Source organism: Ochotona princeps, chromosome 25 (genome assembly GCF_030435755.1).
Source record: "Ochotona princeps isolate mOchPri1 chromosome 25, mOchPri1.hap1, whole genome shotgun sequence".
Classification (NCBI taxonomy): Eukaryota; Metazoa; Chordata; class Mammalia; order Lagomorpha; family Ochotonidae; genus Ochotona; species Ochotona princeps.
This window is the reverse complement of record NC_080856.1, coordinates 19,887,932-19,910,084: the sequence shown is the minus strand read 5'-3', so window position 1 is coordinate 19,910,084 and position 22,153 is coordinate 19,887,932. Positions and strand designations below refer to the sequence as shown.

The 22,153-nt window shown below is 41.8% G+C and overlaps 1 protein-coding gene across 4 annotated transcripts in view; it reads right to left on the bottom strand.

Annotated features, from left to right (window-relative positions):
- The window catches only part of BRAF (B-Raf proto-oncogene, serine/threonine kinase), a 130,812-nt gene that overhangs the window by 90,776 nt on the left and 17,883 nt on the right, over window positions 1-22,153 (bottom strand). The gene's annotated exons all lie outside the window — the stretch shown is intronic.

Here is a 22,153-nt window from a genome sequence, read left to right as displayed (position 1 = left end):
ATAAGCGGATCTATTTCCAGATCCTCGAATCCACTTGCACTTTGCCTTACTTGCTCACAAACTAATTTTCCCTGCCTATACTTAAAGATACCATTCTCTACTTTATGAAAGAAAGGCAAAGCTAGTTCTGAAATACATAAACATAAAAAGGGACTAACATAAATAGCTGAAAGAAGAGGGAAATTTGAGACAAGGGAAAAAAAACTTAAACACAAGAACTGATTTTGGTAATAAAAATAAATTTGTAGTGGCAGACATATGGCAAAAGTGAAAAGCCAGCTTAAAATGCTTGCATCTCCTCCAGAATGCCTGAGCTTGAGTTCCGGCTGTGCTTCCCAGTCCAGCTTCCTGCCTGAAGCATCCGGGTGCCTGACATTCGCGTGGGAGACTTGGATTGTGTTTCAGGCTGCTGGCTTCAGCCTGCCTCTGGCTCTTGCAGGCACTTGGGGAGTCAATCAGGAGACAGAAGATCTATCTGCTCCCACTGTCTCTTGAGCAAGACCCTCCGAGCATGCCCCACTGGGTGGGGATTCTCCCTTTATCTCCCCCTTTACGCCAGATACAGGAAAAAAAAAAAAGAGAGAGAGAGAATGTGGAAATAATAGTCTTACTCAATTTCTTGTAGCCCTTGAACCTTTGTGCCCTAATTAACCATGTAAAGATTGTCAAAAATAAAGAAGAAAAAAAAGATACACTGGGCCTGGCACAGTAGCCTAGTGGCTAAAAGTCCTCGCCTTTATGCACTGGCCGTTATGCATGCCGGTTTGTGAACCAGTGACCCTGCTTCCCATCCAGCTCCCTGCTAGTGGCCTGGGAAACCAGTCAAGGACGGCCCAAGGCTTTGGGACCCTGCACCCGTGTAGGAGACCTGGAAGAAGCTCCTGGCTCCTGGTTTCAGATTGGCTTAGCTCTGGCCATTTTGGCCACTTGTGGAGTGAATCAGCAGTCAGCAGTCAGAAGAGCTTCCTTGTTGTCTCTCCTCCTTTATGTATATCTCAATTTCCAGTAATAAAAATAGATCTTGATATACTTATTGTCATTGGAAAGGCAGATTTACACAGAGGAGAGACAGACAGCTCTTTCATCTACTGGTTCACTCTCCAAGTGGCCGTAACGGCAGGAGCTAGCCAATCTGAAGCCAGGAGGCTCTGGGTCTTCCACGGGGGTGCAGGATCCTAAGGTAATCTTATATTGCTTTCCTAGGCCATAAGCATAGAGCGAAATGGAAAGTGGGACAGATGGCACACAAACCAGTGCCCATATGGGATCCTAACACTTGGAGGTGGAGGAGCAGACAATTGAGACATTGCACAGGATCCAAAATAAAAATTCTTAATGTGAGAAATCAGTTGTAAAGTGTAAGTGGATACAAATGAGCAACAGGATTTCCAGGTTTTCAGTAATGGTTTGATTCAATCCGCATATTGATTATTCCATCTTCCTCGATCTCTAACATTATTTCAAATAACAGTTCTGAACTGCTTTCTAGGCACAGATGTTAAGTTTTCCTTTCTGATAGCTAGGCACAGGATTTCTGAACTGAAGGACAGACACACTCAAAAATTTAATGAATATCCCAAATGGTTTTTCCAAAAGAGAAAATGTACCAAATCCAAAAGGTAGGACAGTTCTCTGTTCTTCACAGTCCCAGTAACACTGAGTATTATTAGACTTCTAAACTCCTTTTATTCTTTTTAAAAGATTTCTGTATTCATTATTGGAAAGTCAGATTTACAGAGACAAGGACAAAGATATCTTCTGTCCACTGGTTCACTCTCCAAATGGCTGCAATGGTGAGTGCTCAATCTGAAGCCAGGAGCTTCCTCCAGGTCTCCCACATGGGTGCAGGTCTCAAGGCTTTGGTCCATCCTCGACTGCTTTCCCAGGCCACAAGCAGGGAGCTTCATGGGAACCAGGACTGCTGGGGTTACAAACGGCACCGATATGGAATTCCGGTGTGTTCAAGCAGAGGACTTTAGCCACTAGGCTACTGCACTGGGCCCAACTCCTTTTATTCTGAAGAGGAAAAAGTGGTCATGTTGTTTTAAATTGCACTTTTTAGAAAGCTAAGCACTTCTCATGTTTACTGCTTTTCAACTTCTTATGCTACTGAGTTTTTTTTGTTTTTTCTCTCACTGATTCATGCTCTTTATGTTAGACATTCTTATTCTCCTACGGATGACACAGTTTATCACTTGTTTTGCACTTTATGAAATTTTGTCATCTAAGTCTTGTTTCTCAGAGTGGTCCAGGACCAACAAAATCAGCATTTTTGGGGAATGTGCAAGAATTATACTCTTAGGTTACATCTCCAACTTACTGAACCTTAATAACATAATCCATGTGCACCATGAAGGTCAGCAGCAGTAAAACTCTTATTAAAATATAAGTATTTTCTTGTATGATGCCTTTGCGAATTTCTCATATCTCCAAAAGATATTAGATGCTGCCTGTTCTGTTTACACTACTCCCTGCATGACAGATCCAACCTCCTACTTTCATATCTACTATGAACTAATCAAGTCCAAATTTGAACACCTAACTCCACCTTCTGTATTCAACTCCAGACTCTCCTCCCAATGTCTAATGAACATGTCAACTAGCATAAGTAACAAGTAACTTGATGTGTTCCAAGACTAACTTTTGATCCCAATTGCCCAAAATGTGCTTTTTCAACTCAGAATGTCAAATACCATTCTTGAAAGTGCTTAAATCTTTAGAATCTTTCTTGACACCACCTTCTCATGTATCCTCAATACATGTACATACGGTTTCCTTCTCTAGCATTATTACGCTCATCTAAGCCATTAGAATTTCTTAGAATATTCTGTCTAGAGTGATCTTTTCTGCTTCATGTTTAGAATGGCAAAGTAGCTGATCTTTTAAAACTATTAACTGTCAAGCAAAGGTAATTTTTTGCTCAAAATTCTCATCAAGGACCTCGTAACAGTCTACAAAGTATTACAGGACTGCTCCTCTGATACTTATTTAACCTTATGACTTAACTGTTGCTGAGTTTATGTTGAAAAGCAAAATCTATATTTTTCCTATTTAATTCCATATTTTAAAAAAACTTTGTATAAGTTCACTGATAAAGCAGGCAAAACCACTTTATAAGCATAATTTGATATGTTAAGTTTATTATGTTTTCCATGTCTCCTAGCTATTTTGAGCTCAAAACATTTTTTAAAAGATTTCTTTCTTTTTATTGCAAAGCCAGATATACAGAGAGGAGGAGAGACAGAGGGGAAGATCTTTCATCCAATGATTCACTCCCCAAGTGGCCTCAGTGGCCAGAGCTGCGCTGATCCAAAGCCAGTTACTAAACATAAAGTTCCTAAATTAATTTAGAATTTTCTCTGCTAAACTTCATCAGCTGCACCACAACACCAGCATTAACTTCAAATACATAAATAAAATAAATAAAAAATAAATAAAAATAAACCAAAAAATTTTAAGAAGCTATTGTCTAGATAAAACTCTGAAAATGATGAAGAAATTTCAGAAATTCAGAACAAAAGGGAAACCCTAAAAAGCTTTCTAGAAAATAATTAGAAATTGACATCATATTTTTTCATTGCAAGATATAGAAGAAAATGGAAACAGGAAATAAATTGCTACTTAAGACTGAGCAGCAGAGAAATGAGCACCGATTGCTAATAAATCTGTGGGATTGTTTTAGGAGTGCTACAGAGTTTCTACAAAAGGACTGTGGTGATAGCTACACAACTCAATAAATAAACACTGCGATGCACATCAGATGTTAAGTGGTATGTGGATTATTTCTTAATATAACTTTTTTTTTAAGATGATGGAATGAATAATACCTTCACTGTCCTGAGCAGAAAGGATTTTGAACCTGACATTTTCTACCCATACAAACTAGCAATAAAGCATGAATGCAAACGAGAAAATCTTTCTGGATATGAAAGATTCAAAAAAGTTATTTCAATATGAGTAGTAGATCTAAAGGTATTCCCATCCTCTGGCCTGGTATTTCCACTTGTAGAAATCTTGCCAACTTCCTCCACAGCTGCAGGCAACTGCTTAGGTTGCACTGCACCTAGGCCAGAGTTACACTGTTGGGAGAAAAGCAACTGATAGCTGGCAGGTATCCTGGGCCTGATTAATGCCAAATTTGTGTTAACTATACCTGTGTGTCAGCATCGTTGCCTATTTTTTCCTTCTTTCTGTTTTTTTTTTTTTTTTTTTTCTTTAAGATATATGGGGACAGGACTAGTGTGGAAGCCTAGTGGCTAAAGTCTTTCCTTCAACGTGCTGGGATCCCATATGGGTGCTGGTTCGTGTTCCTAAAGTCCCGCTTTCCATCTAGCTCCTTGATTGTGGCCTGAAAAAGTAGTTGAGGAAGGCCCAAAATCTTGGGATCCTGTACCTAAGTAGGAGACCCGGAAGAAGCCCCTGGCTCCTGATTCAGACTGACTCAGCTCCTGCCGTTGTGGCCACTTGGGGAGTGAATCAGTGGATGGAAGTTCTTCCCTGTCTTCCTGACTTTCCAATAAAAAAAATATTAAAAAAAGAAAGCTGGAGACAGATGCCTGCATGCCAGCACAGGATTTAGGGGCCTGGCTTCACTTGCATGAGGCAAAGTAAGTGCAGGCTGGTTGGGTTTCGCAGCAGTATTGGCTAGCAGGTGCTAGAAAGTGCAAGATTTGGGGTTAGGAGTGGGTTCATTAGAGAAATTTTGAGTGCCCCTTTGGTAGGCTGCAGCTTTCAATAGTGAGCATGAGAACCATGGCTGGGAGTATGCCTGGATGGACAGGCAGTGGCACCTGCCGGCATGAGTGTGGGCTGGACAGTGGGGTTGGCTGGGTTGAGCTAGGTTCCAATACCCATTGATGTGTATGAGAGCCGAATGGGATGCAGGACAGCCTGGACCAGTGTGCTGCACATTCCAGCATGTGCAGCTTCCAGGGCTGGGGGCGAGTCTGGTAGGGGTTATTGGAGGGATTGCTCTGACTAGACTACAGTTCCTGCTGTACGTGAGGCTAAATGTGTGGTGGGCAGGGTTATGCTGGACCGCAGACTCCACTGATTTGTATAAGAGATGGAGCTGGGGACAGAACTGACCAGGTGACTGCAACTACTGGTGTGTGTAGGCTGATGTAGGTGACAGACTAAGCTGGTCCCCGTACTGGCTGGCACATACAGGAGTCAGGTCTGGGGTCACCTGTAGTTTATTTGAGGACCTTCCCCACAGGATCACTAGACTCAAAACTCCAACTACAGTGAAAATCACAAGATCTGTGGTCTGACTGTGGATTACAGGGTATCAGAACTGGGTCTACAGTTGCAAGGCCTGTGCAAGTAGAGAGCAGGGATGCCCATGGAGGACGCCATATCCAGTTAGTCCATGACAGTGGATGGGGGTGGGGGGCACAAAATGGACAACTCTGCTGTTTAAAGTTAGACAGCAAGTATCTGGGTAGTGGTGACTCTAGTGTAGATTGTGTGAGCCAACAGACCTTGGAAGGATCTCCTCAAATTTGGAGCAATGAAATCAACTGCATCTTAGAACTGTTGAAACCACTTTAGCAGCGTCCTCAGAACATGCTCCACACTGGGGACTCTGGGATGACACAGGATGGCTGTCTCCATTCCCGGGTACTGCTGTGGTTGGCTCCTAGAGTGGCTCTCCCCACTTCTCTGTCCACTTTCCCCAGACACAGGAAGGAAAAAAGGAGACTGGAGGCAGCTGTCTCATCCACTTTGCCCTATTCTTCAACCCTCCCCACCCTAATCAGTGGTCCACATGGGCATGTATCCCTCTCCACTATGTAAACATCATAAAAAATGAAATGAATTTATTATCTAAAAAAGTCCCCAACTTGAACAGATCTCAATTACAGAAGTTATTGAACTTTTTGGTGTCAGGATCCCTTTATATTCTCAAAAATTAGTGAGGACTGAAAATAACAGTTTGCTTGTAGCTATCAATATTATAACATTAAAATATTACTATATTAAAATCAGTAAAATTAAAAGCACAAAGTTTTAGAATTCAGTTTAAATGACAAACCCTTTAACAAATGTAATCTTTTTTATGAAAAATAACTATTTTCTAAAATAACAAAAAAGGAAAAAGCCATTTTTAGCATATTGTGGAAATTTTTTTATGTCTACTTGACAGTACATCTAGATTCTCATAAATTATGCATTTAACTTGTTGCAATGTTATGCACACTGCATACTGAAGAGAAAACAAGTGAGTAGGTAGATGAAATCTTAGTATGATTCTGGGAACAGTTTTGGGCCCCAAGCACCCCATTAAAGGTCTCAGGGATTTGTAGGCACCCTAACTACTACTTCATAGCACCTACAAAACCGGAAAAGCTCTCTCCCTCTGCCATTCTGCCTTTTCAAGGTCTTTGTTACCTCAAAACCACACAGCTCCAGGACTGGCTTTTTTAATCTTTCAATTACGACGGAATGGGGTACCTAGCAAAGTTAATTACAAAATACCTGTTGAACCAACATAATAGTAACATAAACTACACTCATTTAAAAAGGCTATGTGGGTACTACCTATTAGGAAGGCTTCAGTCATATTCTATCTAGATTTTTTTTTTTTAAACTGCTAGTTCACTCCCCAAATAGCTGCAACCGCCAGAGCTGAGCCAATTTGAAGCCAGGAACCAGGAGTTTCTTCCAGGTCTTCCAAGTGGGTACAGAGCCCCAAGACTTGGGGTTGTCCTCCGCTGCTTTCCCAGGCCACAAGCAGGGAGCTGCAAAGTAAATGCAGCAACTCAGACACAAACCAGCATGCTGGTGCTTATACACAGAGAATGAGTGCTGGACCCCTCAACCTAGATCTTAAAAAGGATGGGTAGAATTTTGCTACCTGTATGTGGGGTTAAGTAAACAATCAACAAAGCTAATTTTATAATAACTGTCTCAATGGTTTAGTTTGGCTAGCATAGGCATTTATGAGTTTAGGAGGAGATAAAGGTAAAAAGTTAAGCTGAAAATGGATTTTAAGGATCAGAACCAAATGATAAACAGCCATTGTTTCAATTCCTTCTATTACCATTAACTTACGGTTGGGACAGGATTTATCATTTCAGGTCTTTTCTGCTGATACTCTGCAGACTTACTGTAACTGGGATTTTATGAGATAATCAATCTCCATTTATTCTTGTCAAAAGCATTACCCCTCCTCTCGGAACTTACAGAGCTATCCTACCTGGCTTCTCCACACTCTCTTTTACCCTACTCCCACTTAACTCTCATTCATTCTTCAGTCAAGCAAAACCTTTACAAAATACTACCTGGGCCCGGCGCAGCAGCCTAATGGCTAAAGTCCTCGACTCTGGGATCTTACATGGACACCGGTTCTAATCCCAGCAGCCCTGCTTCCCATCCAGCTCCCTGCTTGTGGTCTGGGAAAGCAGTCAAGGACTGCCCAAAGCCTTGGGATCCTGCACCCTCATGGGAGACCCAGAAGAGGTTCCTGGCACCCAGCTTCGGATCGGCACAGCACCAGCCAGCCATTGTGGCCACTTGGGGAGTGAATCAATGGACAGAAGATCTTTCTCTCTTTCTCTCCTTCTTTCTGTATATCTGATTTTCCAATAAAAATAAAAATAAGTCTTAAAAAAAATTCTCTGACCATTCACTCTTCTAACATAAACCATTTAATAGACCTTTAATCAGTCAGAATAAATCTTAAACTTCAGAGTATAGAATACTATACCCAAAGATCGTGCCACTGTCCACTTGATTCCCACAAACTATTCTCTTACTCAGCAAGGACCTGCAGGACAGGACCTGCATATGGTACTCCTTCTTCTGGAATACTCTCTGCCCAGCATTTTTCCAAAATTAAGCAAAGGATTCAGATAATTTAAATCTCACTTTCATATGGGGGTCTTTCCTCCCAAGCTGTATTAAAACTTGGTTAAATTTTTATAGTACCTCCTACTTCTTCTGTTAGCAAACATCACAATATAAAATGCTTGTACACATATATATTATACAGATTCTTAATCACTTATTTAATGAGCATCTCCAATTGCACAGACATCTTAGCCCAACATTTATAATTTGTAATGCAGCTTTCTTATAAGTGGCTTTTGATGTTATTAGACAGCATGTTTTAGGACGTTTATTCTAGCAGTAATATATAGGTTAACCAATATGTTAGTGAGGTTCTATGGACCTCCCCATTACAACCATGCTACAATTATAGGAAGAATTAATGAGCATCAGAACTACTGTTAACAGATTTAACATTCTCGTTAATGAGTCTGCAAGGTAGAAAGGAGGAAGCTAATTCCAAAGAGGAAGTCTGACATTTTTTTCTGGTAATAATTCAGCTCTAAGTTTAGACAGCCAGGTAAGTAGGCTAATGACAGAAACCATAATGCGAACTCCAAGTAAATGATCCCAATCGCAGAACTGATGTGGGTGTGAAAGCCCCTTATGTGTGAGATGGGTCATAGCAGTTCAGATGCTGGTGAAGGCATCTGCATCCCACAGTCAATGCCTGCATTCAAGTCACTGCTCACTCCACTCAAGCTTCTTGCTCATATGGACCCTAGGAGGAAGCAGGTGAAGAACAGCTGAGTAACTTCCACCCAAATGAGAGACTTGGGTTCCCTTGGGCTTCAGCCTCTACCTAGTCCTGGCTGCATTTGGGGAGTGAGCCAGCAGAAAGGCGCGCTGTGTGTCTCTAACTTTTAAATTCACCAAAAGGAGAAGCAGAAGCTGCCAACATTGCCCCTTTAGACAGTGAAATTATACCTTGTGGTTGCTTCATTGAAAAGACCTGTTAAACCAAGGAATCACAGCAATGAGAAACATATACAAATGTTTCAACTTCAAATTGTAAAATGAACATTTCCCAATCTTAGCACCAAAGAATTTCAATTATTTATTTATTGTTTAAGATAAACATTCTTAGAGATTTCACTTTGCCATGAGCGGCAGAGGTACAGATACAGCTAAAATAAATCTTCCAACTGTTAGTTCTTTCCAAAATGACTATAATGCCAAGAGCTGAGCCAATCCGATATCAGGAGCCAGGATTTTTTCCAGGCCTCCTCTAGGTGCAGGGGCCCAAAGACCTGAGCTATCTTCCACTGCTCTCCCAGGCCATAAACAGAGGGCTGGAAGGAAAATGGAATAGCCAGAACACGAACTGGCACTTCTATAGGATATACCAGCACTGTAGGTGGAGGCCATTAACGTGACTCTAGAGTCGCAATGTCTAGGTCTAAATCCCAGGTCTCCCATTAAGCAGTGTGTTCTCAGTCAAGTTGTACAACTTTCCTAAATTTACTTCATTTACAAAATGGGAATGGCATTATCCAACTCTTTGGCCGTTACAAAGATTCACTGTTTAGGGGCTGGGGCCGCATGTGCTGCAAATACCAGAAGACTGGGGCCACCACCAACTCAGTGGCTGTAAGTTGTGCTGGGAAGGAGTTTTGGGGATGTGTGGGTGAGGAATGACATGTGCAATGCTTCCACAGTCTGGGCCACTGCAACTGCAGGTAAATGAGGAGGCTGAGATTGAGTGGTTTGGAGGGAGGAAATCAGAGGACATGTCTGGGTCAGATCAAAACACATGCCCATGTGGAAGATCTGGGCTGGGTTAGCTGGTACCAGTCACAGTTCACCGGTGCACACAAAAGCTAAGGCAGGGGCAGGGGGCCCTGCCTGACAGGACTAGGCCATAGTATCTGCCAGTGAATGTCAGGATAGGGGTGGGGAATCGGGCAGGACAAGGCAAATCAGAACACATTGGCATGCATGGGAGCCAGGATGGAGTGCAGGTCATGTCAGGCCAGGCTTCTGTACCCACCTGTTGGTATGAGAGCCAGATGAGGGCAGACTGGGCAGGGATAAACTACAGTACAAGCCAGCAAGAGTTAAGACTGGGGGTGGGCCAGGCAAGGCTGCAGCATCTGATAGCAAAGGCCAAGATAGGGGATGCACTACGACAAGCTGAGTTGAAGCAACCACTGGCATGTGCAAGATCTGTAGCTGGGACCAGGCCTGCTCAGGGAATTAAGAACGCCCCTGCTAGGATATGGTTTCTATACCCTAGTGAGCATGACAGTTGGAATGGGGGCAGCAAATTGGGCTGGATATGGCTTCAGCATTTCTCAGCATGGGTGTGGATCAGGTCTGGGGGTGTGACAGACTGGGCTAGGCTCCAGCCCCCACTGGTACTCGCAAAAGCCAGAGTGGGTGACACACTGGGCTAAGATTTCAGCACCTGCCGGGCCAGGTGGCACTGGGCTGTAGCACCCACACAAATGGGTTTGGGCTGCTCAAGGAAGGCCACTATACCTGATGGTGAATGCCAGGGCAGGAGGTGGGACAAGTCAGTCTGGGCCAAGCGCCCACCAATGTGTGCGAGATCTGCCACTGGGAGGTGGCTTAAAGGAGGAACTAGGGGAACTCCTTTGTCAGGACACAATCCCCACTGATGAGTCCAAAAGCTGAGGCTAGGAGCAGCCCAGACCACACCAGGTACAGTACCCACTATATGTATGTGTAAGGCCTGGGGGCAGGCTAGGCTGCACCAGTTCATAGCCCCCACTGGCAGATACGAGAAGGCGCTGGGGGCTGGTAGGGCTGGGCTAAGCTGCAGCATCACCAGCATGAACTGCAACTAGGAGCACGCCAGGTGGAGCCAGACAGAGCCACAGCACCTCAGGAGGTGGAATGAGCTGGAGGGGGCTGCAGGGGGCTCCAATGCTGGGCCACTGCTCCCAATTGTGAGTGTGAAACCTGGGACTTAAGGTGGATCAGGCTGGGCAGGGCTATACCACCCGACCTGGGTTAGGGAGAGAGTCACGCCGGGTTAACAGACTGTATCCACTGGCTGTATCCATGAGTCAGAGTAAGTACAGGTGGTTGGGCTCTGCCACAGTATTAGCTAGCAATTGCCAGTACTGCAGGAAAGTCTGGTCAGGCTAGACAGAATAACCACCTGGACAGTACAAGATTCAGCCTGGAAGTGGGCCTTGAAGGGAAATTATAAGCACCCCTCTGATGAGCTGCAGCACCCACTAGCAAGCATGAGAACGAGGGCTGGGAGTGGACCTGGCTAAACAGGTGGTAGCATCCTCTAACATAAATGTAGGCTAGATAGTACGGTCAGTTGGGCTACAGTGGAGTGTATGAGAGATGAAATGGATGTGGAATGGATTAGACCAGTCTACCATACATACTGTCATGTGTAGCATCAAGGGCTGGGGGCAGACCTGGTAGGGATCGCTCCTACTAGGCCACAGTTTCTGTTGGTATGGGGGAGGGAAAAGTGTGTAATGGGAAGGGTTCAAATGGGCTGCAGGAGCCGTTGGTTTGTATGAGACGGGGTTTGGAGATAGAACTGACGAGGCAACTGCAACCACCAGTGTGTATGTATGCTGATGCTGTGATGGACTGAGCTGGACCTGGCACTGGCTGACACACACAGGAGTCACCTCAGGTGAGGTTTCCTGGTGGATCCATCCCCGACTGGATCACTGGACACAAAACTCCAAGCACTGGGAAAATCACAGAATCTGTGGTTGGACAGTGGAGTGCATGAGTCAGAACTGGGCCTCCTTGGTTGCTGAAGCCTGTGGCCCAGATGTACATGGGGGGACATGACAGCCCACTGACGTCTGCAGAGGATGTCTAGTACCATGACAGTGGAAGGAGGGAGGAACAAAATGGACAACTCTGCTGTTTAAAGTTAGACAGCAAGTATCTGGGTAGTGGTGACTCTAGTGTGGATTGTGTGAGCCAAAAGACCTTGGAAAAATTTCCTCAACCTTCGGGCAATGAAATCAACAGCACTTCAGAACTTGAGCAGTACCCCTGGAACATGCTCCACACTCGGGATCTCAGAACGACAGAGTTCCCCATCCCCAAGTACTGATGTGGTTAGGCTGCTGGGAGCTGCACTCTCCCCTTCTTTCCCTCCCTCCCACAGATACAGTAGGGGGAAAAAAAACTGGAAGCAATGATCTCATTCACTGTCTTCATAGACTGACCGCTCCCATCCCAACCACTGGTCCACACGGGCATACATCTGTCTCAACTATGTAAACATCATAAAATAATTTTAAAATATTTATTGTATAGTACAGTGGCTCAAAACAGATTTTAGGGGCCAATGCTAAGGTACAGTGTGAAAAGCTCCAGGAGCAACACCGGCAGTCCATATGGATGCAGGTTTGAGTCCTGAATGTTCCACTGCCAATCCAGCTCTTTGTTAATGCACAGGGGAAAGCAGCAGAAGATGATGCAAGTCCTGGGACCCCTGCACCCATGTAGGACACCCAGATGAAGCTCCTACCTCCTGGCTTCAGCCTGGCTTAGTCCTGGGTGTTGTAACAATTTAGGGAGTGAACAAATGGATGGAAGATATCTGTCTCTACCTCTGCCTTTTAAATAAAACAATCTTGTTATTTAGCTCCCAAATGTCAGTTTCCTGACATTACACTATTTAAATGTTCAAATTTCCCAGAGTTGATTTGAGAATGAACTGAAATCCTCAGTGCCAAGCATAATAAACTAAAGCAATAAAATAAATTAAATGCTATGTTTGAATACATAGCACATTACCACTGTAATGTGTGTATGTGGAGCAAAAACAATCTCTATAGTTCTACAGAAACTGTCTCTTACGCACCTGGCAATAGAAATGTCTGTGGCTGGTCAGTAGCTGACAAATCCCTATGGTGTGCTTATATTGGCTTGAGCTATGACTGAGGACACAGTGTTCAGCGAGACTGACACATGTTCCTTGCCCTCAGAGATCTCACGTTTCTGATAGTTTCTTCTCCTCTAAGCTAAAACTTTCTACTTCTTTCACTGTTCTTAAGTGATTTGGTAACTTCTTACCATTATGTATAATGGAGTCCTAAAATGCTATTTATCAAATGGCAATTCTCACTTTTGGTACCATTTAAAAATCAACTGAGGAGCTCCTGAAAATCCAGATGTGGAAGCCTTACCCTCAAAACATCAGAAACTGTGAGGACAGAAGCCTGGCATCTGTTTTATACAGTTCTCCAGATAATTCCAACATGCAGTGAAGGTCAAAATCAAAATGAAATTCTACTTTACAATCTACCAGTCATACCTACACAAAAAGAAGTGTGTCTTAATTGTGCATGAAAAGTAACTTCCTACAAGTGCACAAGATTAATAACAAAAGCAGCAACTTTTTAAGTCAAAATACACTTGATTTATAGTAAAAATGCAACTCATAAATATGGTCAAATGCAAAAGTACTAAGGAGACACACACAAAATGTCTAGCATCAAAGATCTGAGCACACAATAAAGTAAAACCATACAGCAATGCACAAGTATACTACAAAGTGCTTACTTCAAATAATGACCAAGGTGTATAAAAAATAATATGAGAGCACCAAGCAGACAGGATGAAAGGGTAGGGTGGGGTGAGTATAACCACATGGAAATTCAGAATTTTTGAAAAGATAGCCAGAATTGCAGTTTGAAAGATGAGCAAAAGTTTTGAGGTCAGTGTTTCTCAAAGGAGTTTATAAATAGTATTTTGGGCAAAATAATCTTTTGGCATGCAGAATTTCTATGATTATCAGAATATCTGTAAATGCCCTCAGAGAGACAGATGCCAGTTCAAAATGCACTGAAAGTCAGGGTCGGGGACACTGCTGCATGGTTGGTAAGCTGCTGCCTGTGATGCCAGTACCCATCTGCAGCTCACTTGGTGTCTGGTCTGTTCCATTTCCAATTCAGCTCCCTGCTAATGATCTGGGAAAGAAGTAGAAGATGGCTCAAATGCTTGGGACACCTGCATCCATGTGGGTAACCAGGAAGAAGCTCCGACTGGTCCGGCCCTGTCCTGGCTGCTATGGCCATCTGGGGAGAAAATATGTGGATGGAAGAGCTCTCTTTCCGTAACTCTGCCTTTCAAGTAAGTGAAATAATATATTATTATTTTTATTTTTTGCAGACAGAGAAATTTATTTGTGAAGTGATCAGGCGAGCAGGGAAAGAAGAGGGAAGGGGAAAGCACCTCCTGAGAGAGAGCTGGGAGTGGGGTGCTAGAAAACCAGTGCTGGGGACAGGATAAAGAAAGAGAACACTCCAGGTCAAAGATCAGCAAGAGGATACATTTGGAGCAAAATGGCTTCATTGATACTAGCGTTTCCTTCAATATTTCACAGTATATTAACACATACTAATCATAAGAAAAGTACCCTACTCTGGAATCTCAACTGAACTTGAACTGTGGTTATGCAACAAGGTGGAGGAATCCACCATGGTGGGAGGGTTTGGGGAGGGGTGGGGAGAACCCAAGTACCTATGAAACTGTGTCACATAATACAATGTAATTAATGAATTAAAAATAATTTCTTTTTTTTTTTTAAATAAATGTACCCTAGTCAGGAAGTTAGGAAAATTAATATACATTTGTTTATGGTAGTTCTTCATGTTTACTTTGCTAATACGTATTTATGAAATCACAATGGGGAGCCTACAATAACATGTTATCTCTTACCAAATCAATTCTACACTTCTAAGATTTTCTTAATAGTAAAATATAGAAATCAAGTAAGATTCAGACAATATAACACTGCTTCATGATCTCAACTCAGAAACTGAGGAACATTTATAATTTCCTGAACTGTTAGGTTTCTGCCTTTGGTGCCTGTATCCTAAATGGGCATCAGCATGTGACTTGGATGTTTCAACTCAAAAGCCAGCTTCCTGTATATGGCCTGGGAAAACAGCGGAGGATGACTCAAATCTTTGGGTTCCAGCACTGATGTGGGAGACCTGGCGGAGGCACCTGGCTCCTGGCTTTGGATCAGCTCAGCTATGTCCATTGCAGTCATTTGTGGAGTAAAAAGCAGATGGAAAACCTCTCTCTGTCTCTCCTTCTCGCTGTAGCCCTGGCTTTCAAATAAAACAAATCTTTAGTCTTTTTGTTTTTCGGTTTTTTTTTTTTTTTGCCTGAGTTGTCAGCCATAAAACCTTTCTTTGGGAGAACACTTGGGACTTGTATTATACTTGTATTATACTCTGTAATACAAAAACTGTAAAAAAACTGCTAGTGTATTTAATACGCAGCAAGGATTGTCGATGGCCATAGTAGAAAGGCAGGAATGAGCAAGATGACAGATGATTCTATGACACTTTATGAAGTTGTTACCTAGTTTAGACATTTGGGTTTCTTGGTTTATTTAGATTTATTTTATTTTTATTGGAATGACAGATTCCTATCCTGATCAATAGAACAAAATAGCACAAAAGAACAAATCAAAATAAAAGCAGATACTATGTTAAAGGGAGACTTAGTTCTGTTTTTATTCATGATGAGAACCAGTTCCTTTTCAAGAACAACTGCTGAATATTAAACAGGTGAATGCCAAATCGGCTGAGCAGAATAAAGATCAATGTAAATCATCCACAGACACCTATCAGACGACAAGCTTCTCTATAGGCCATACCTATCTCTTGCCCATACTGACTCTTCATAGTGATGGATTATATTGACCCAAAACGTCAGCAGGGGAATAAAGATAGCTTTCAAAGGGAGTAACACATGCTCAGTCCAGAGGATCTAACAAATTTGCTGAGCAAGCTGAGGATAAAAGTCTGGGACAAAAAAAATGACTGGGACATTTAAGTTCATTCTCGCAGATATTTCCCTCACAATTCTGTCAGTTGGTGTGTTGCTATTGTTTAGATTTATTTTTATTGGAAAGGTAGATTTACAGAGAGAAGGAGAGAAAGAGAGGAAGATCTTCCATCCGATAATTCACTCCCCAAGTGGCCGCAACAGCTGGAGCTGAGCCAATCCAAAGCCAGGAACTTCCTCCAGGTCTCCCACACGGGTGCAGGGTCCCAAGGCTCTTGGCCGTCCTCGACTGCTTTCCCAGGCCACAAGCAGGGAGCTGGAAGGGAAGTGGAGCAGTTGGGATACAAACCGTTGCCTATATGGAATCCTAGCACACGAAGGTAAGTACTTCAGCCACTGAGTCATCTTACCGAGCTTTCTGTCTCTCTTATTTCTTAAGAATTATTTATTTTATAGTTACACAGAGGGCAAGCTGAAGATTTAGAGAGCGACATTAAAAGATAATGTGAATTCTCCATGAACTCTTTGAAGCCCACTGACAGGCCCATGGAAATCTAGCGCATGCTCATTAAAGGTTGCTTCACAAACCAGTGAGAACAAGACCTAACAAATATTCACAAATGGTACTGGAATAATTATAGCACCTATATAGCTTTATATCTCCACATAATCAGACAGTTTAACTGCCTAAATAAAATTTAAACCTTAAATTCATCAGAAGACGACACAGAAACTGTCCTTTATGATTGTAGGCAGGAACTTTCTAAACACAAGACAAAAAAAAAAAAAAAAAGATGGATAGATTTTACCCCTTAAACAGTTAAAAACTTATTTATAGCAAGAGTAGATATAGGGCCAGGACTGTGGTACTGTAAGCTAAGCCTCAGCCTGCAGTGCTGGTACCCATATGGGTGCTGTTCTGAGTTCCAGCTGCTGCACGTTTGAACCAGTTCCCTGCTTATTTGTCTGGGAAAGCATTGGAAGATGAATCAAGTCCTTGGACCAGTGCACTCATGTGGGAGACCTGGAAGCGATTCCTGACTTCTGGATGGCCCAGTTCTGGCCACTATGGCCACTTGGCGAGTAAATCAATGAACGGAAAATCTCTCTCCTCTGTAACTTTTTCTAATAAAAATAAATGTCTAAAAAAGGCAAGAAAATATTTTTCACATATAATGAATAAACAATAATATCCATTCTAGAAAACACCTACAAATAAAAATTTAAAACAGCACAATAAGTGGCTTAACATGTCCACAAATAATTTAAAAAATATATAAACATGAAAACAATCCAATTTCACCAATAATCCAATAAAACTGAAGATAAGTTTCCTTTTTATAATAAAATTATGCAGTTTGTTAAACATACAAACCAAATTTAAATTGTTAACCAATTTAAGAAACAGACCAGTACTAATAGCCCACGAATCTCTCACTGTCATTCTCCATCTCATCTACTTTGAGGTACTCCCCATGACTCATCACTTTTGTGATATATACTCCTTTGATTTCTTTATAATTCCAGTATCTCTTTTTTTAAGTCTAGTACCTATATTTGCATTGCTGAACAGTATAGTTACTTGCTCTAAATTGTTTAGAAAAATGATGTAGATGTCTTGTGATTTCTAATATCTGACTAACATTGTATTTCTAAGATTCACACACATTGATTCACAAACTATTTTTATTCATAAGTAAATACATGATGATTTGCCTATTCCAGTGCTGATTCTTTCTCTAATTTTGTACTAACATGAATAACACTGTTATGAACATTCTTATCCATGCTTCCTAAGTACACACATTCATACACATCTCTACAGCAACCAATGACTTTCAAAATATGATTTCTGGACTAGCAATATCAGCACTACCTGGGAACTGGCTAGAAATGCAAACATAAGGCTCCATCCCTTCCTATACTACATCAGAAATTCTAGCACTGCAGCCCAGAAATTTTAAGGTTTGGCTTCTAGGTAATTCTAATATATACTCAAATTTGAGAACCACTAGGCTAGGGAAATTGAGAGTAGAACTACCACTTGTAGAACAGCTCATTGTTTTCCAAAGTTATTCTACCAATTACACTTCCTTCAGCAGAAAAAAGTTTCTACTGCCCCACTGCTCACCACATTTGATGCAGTCAGATGCTTGATGTCTGGCAATCTAATAGACACAAAATGTTCTCTCATTGTGGTTTTCACTTTATTCCTCTAGTTATTAATGAGAGTAGCAATGTCTTATGTTTATTACTCGTTTAAATTTTTTCCATTAAAAAATACCTATTCTGTTTCATTTTGTCTCGTATCCTTTCTATTTGTTGTTGTCTTTATGTTGGTAATTTACAAAAAAACTATCCCCCCCAAAAAAACTTCTTGCAATCTCCCCTCCCCAATACACTTCTATATACATGCAGATACAAAGACATCACTTTGATACTTGTGAATACATTTCCTCGACTCAAGATTACGGAGTAAAAGTCAGGTTGCTATGCCAGATACGCTCTGCTCCACAGGCAGGTCCAAGAAGAGTCATTTAAAAGCAGGAACACTTAAACAGATGACTGACAACACTGGTCCCACAACCAAACATGTGATTCTAAACCCTGTACTAGCTCTGGGAACAGAAAAAGGAAATCACAGTATGGTTCCTATTTGAGTCTCCCTGTTAAGGCATCAAGCCTTCCGGCATCTAACATCTCCCTAAACCCACCACCCCTGCCCAGCTGCACGGCCTCCTGCCTTTCCTTCTAGGACATTCTTCTTTATGACACCTTCATAGCAGCAGGCAGGAGCAGGTCCACATCATCCTCCCTTCAGCATGGCTGGATAGTGACAGGCTGTGCAGCAAACGGATCGCCAACACCCCTGGGGAAGTCCTAACACTAAGCAGCTCAGAGTGCTGGGAGAACCCACCAAAAAGAGGAAAGTTAGATGTCTGGTATTACATCTGCTACACTTTCAATCCAGCTACCTGCTAATGCATTGCAGGAAAACAGCAGAAAATGGGTCCCAGCAATCATGTGGGAAATCTGGATGAAGATCCTGGCTCTTGGCTTCAACTTTGGCCCAGCCCTTGCCCTGGCCAATCTTGGTAGTGAAATAAGAATATTTCTCCCTCTCTGTTACTGTGCCTTTCAAATAAAATTAAATCTTAAGGAAATAAAAATACAAATAAATTAAAAAAAATTCAAAAATCATTTTTACTACCATACTTATATATGAGCAGCAAATAAGTAAGTCTAAAGCCGTTCTATTCACAGTGGCATGCAGCAATATCATGCACCAAGTAATAAATCTAAAATTGGTTAGACTTCCAGCATCTTATTGAAATAAATATAAAAGGCAAAATAATTAGTACAAAATGCCATATTCACTAAATATTGTATAAATATTCTCACCAACTGGATTTACACATATATTTGACATAATCTAAGTGACAACATTAAAAGGGTATTTCTTGGGCTCAGTTGCTAAATCCTTGCCTTGCATGTGCTAGGATCCTATACAGGTTCGTGTCCTGGCTGCTCTACTTGCCATCCAGCTCCCTGATTCTGGCCTCGGGAAGAGGGTGGCCCAAAGCCTTGGGACCCTGCACCCATGTGGGAGACCCAGAAAACGCTCCTGGCTCCTGGTTTCAGATTGGTTCAGCTCCAGTCACTGCAATCACTTTGGGAGTGAACCAGCAGACAAAATAGCTTCCTTTCTGTTTCTTTATAAATCTGCCTTTCCAGTAGATAGACAGAAAGATAGATAAATAAGGGGATTGTTTGGTTGCTCTTTTTTTTTAATTGAAACTAAAAAGTTCTTCCTGAAACTCTTTTGAAGATTAAGAAAGGCCCCAAACTATCCAAGACACTCAAAGAAAATAGGATGAGAGTGCTTACTTTATCAGTTACTGATTTTTATTATAAAATATAGGAACTGAAACACTGTCAAGAGTAGACTGATGCTAGAACAGAAGAAAACCGGTTCCTACGGATTACTTACTACATAACAGATACAGGCTGGAGATTAATGAAAAAACAAAGTCTTTCAAAATAAGTGATCTGGACAATTGGGAAAGTTTCAGCCTCGTATTCCACAGTACTCACAAAGTCTGGATAGATTAAATGCCTGGATGTGAAGTTTTACCTGAATAGAACATATGTTGTACTTTTAAATTTGAAGCAGTTAAAAAGCTAAAATTTTACATTGAATTTAAGTTGTCATTGATTCTAAGGTTCAGCAGCTTTTATTTTTGTATCTCCAACATAAAATACTATGTTAGTCATGAATGCTATTGATCGTAAAATGAGCTACAATTTTCAGATTTTTCATACTTTAACATCTTTAAAAATGATGAAATACAGTACATTTGCTAAAAGCCACCTGCCTTTTAGACTCTGTCAGATCGATTTCCATAGTTTGGAAGGCAAAGGAGACAGGGAAGCTTTCCTTTTAGTGCTGTTTTGTCCAGCCAGCAAGGCTGTGAGACTTTAGTGCTGTGAAGTCTGTACTACCAGCTTCACAGATGGATGGGCAGAAGTCCCAGCAGCACTACCACCCTCTGTACCCCTAGTTCAAGGTATGCTCTAGCTCTTTAATGTTACAACTAACCCCCAATTCATATTTCTTGTGTATTTTGAATGACTTACAAGCCTCTGGAACTTACTGTTTTTCTGGCTGAAATTTCTGATTTTTTTTCTCTTCTACACTCATTACTGATAAATAAGTTTTTACTACCTTATAGAATCATTCAGTGTTTTTCTTTATTTTTTTTAAGATTTTATTATTATTATTGGAAAGCCGGATATACAGAGAGGAGGAGAGACAGAGAGGAAGATCTTCTGTCTATTGGTTCATTTCCCAAGTGACCCGCAACGGGCCGGTGCTGCGCCGATCCGAAGCCGGGAACCTGGAACCTCTTCCGGGTCTCCCACGCGGGTGCAGGGTCCCAAAGCCTTGGGCCGTCCTTGACTGCTTTCCCAGACCACAAGCAGGGAGCTGGATGGGAAGTGGAGCTGCCGGGATTAGAACCGGCGGCCATATGGGATCCCGGGGCGTTCAAGATGAGGACTTTAGCCGCTAGGCCACGCCGCCGAGCCCGTTTTTCTTTATTTTAACAAGCATGGTAAAATGCATAGGACACAAGTGTTATTGCCTCTAATCATGCATGTGTGTACAATCCTTAAATATTTAGAATACTACAGTATTATAACCACTACCCACCTTTTGTTCTACCCAATAAAAACTTTTTAGCCATTAGGGATATGCAATCAATACCACAATGAGCTAACACTTCATATTTGCCTAGGATGTTTATAATAAAAAAATTGACTAGGATATGGAAAAATGGAAGAAAAAATGAATATCCTTTATGTATTGTATGTGTGGCCGTAACCTGGTTCAACTCACGTAGGAAAATAGTTTAGCAATTTCCTAAAAAGCAAACATGAAATTGCTATGTGACCCAATAGTTCTAAGTATATTTCCAAATAAAACTGAAACAGGGACTTGAACCACTATTTGCACACTAATGTTCACTGCAAGATTATTCATAATAGGGCCCGGCGGAGTGGCCTAGCAGCTAAAGTTCTGGCCTTGAACGCCCCGGGATCCCATATGGCCGCCGGTTCTAATCCTGGCAGCTCCACTTCCCATCCAGCTCCCTGCTTGTGGCCTGGGAAAGCAGTCAAGGACGGCCCAAGGCTTTGGGACCCTGCACCCACGTGGGAGACCCGGAAGAGGTTCCTGGTTCCCGGCATCAGATCGGTGTGCACCGGCCCGTTGCAGCTTACTTGGGGAGTGAATTATCAGACGGAAGATCTTCCCCTCTGTCTCTCCTCCTCTCTGTTTGTCTGACTTTGTAATAAAAATAAATCTTTAAAAAAAAAGATTATTCATAATAGCCACAGGTAGAAATAATTCAAATGTCCATCAACAGATGAATAAAAATGCAGTATGTACACAGAATGAAGTATTACTCAGCCATATAAAGGAAAGAGGTTCTCAGATATGCTGCAACATGGACAGCCCTTGCAAGCATGGTGAAAAAAGTGAAATAAGACAGATACAAAAGGACAAATCTTGTATGATTTCTATCTAGAATAGACAACAACTAGCAATGGAAAGTACAATAGTGGTTACTATAGACTGGAGCACAAAGGAATTGAAATTGTTGTTTAATATGAATAAGGTCAGAATTTGGTGTCAACTGAACCTGGTTTCAATTCTTACCCCATAAGAAATCATCCATGAGAAATGCTGTACCGCATTCAGCTGAATATTCTCCACAGTAACACAATTTTTTCCTCTGTTAAATATCTTTACTATGGAGCTCAAATATATCTTTCTCTCACTTCTATTTCTAGGTGCTAACAGCATCCTAGTTTAGTTTTCTAAAAGAGCACAATCTCTCTCCTCTATCTTATCTCACCCTTTCATTCTCATCCTCTCTCCCCCCCTCCTTCTCTTATAGGTCATCTCCGACTGGAAACACGCACACACATATGCACACACACGATGCACACACAGGTGCAGGCCCTCACAAGCACACTCATGCGTACACACACACAC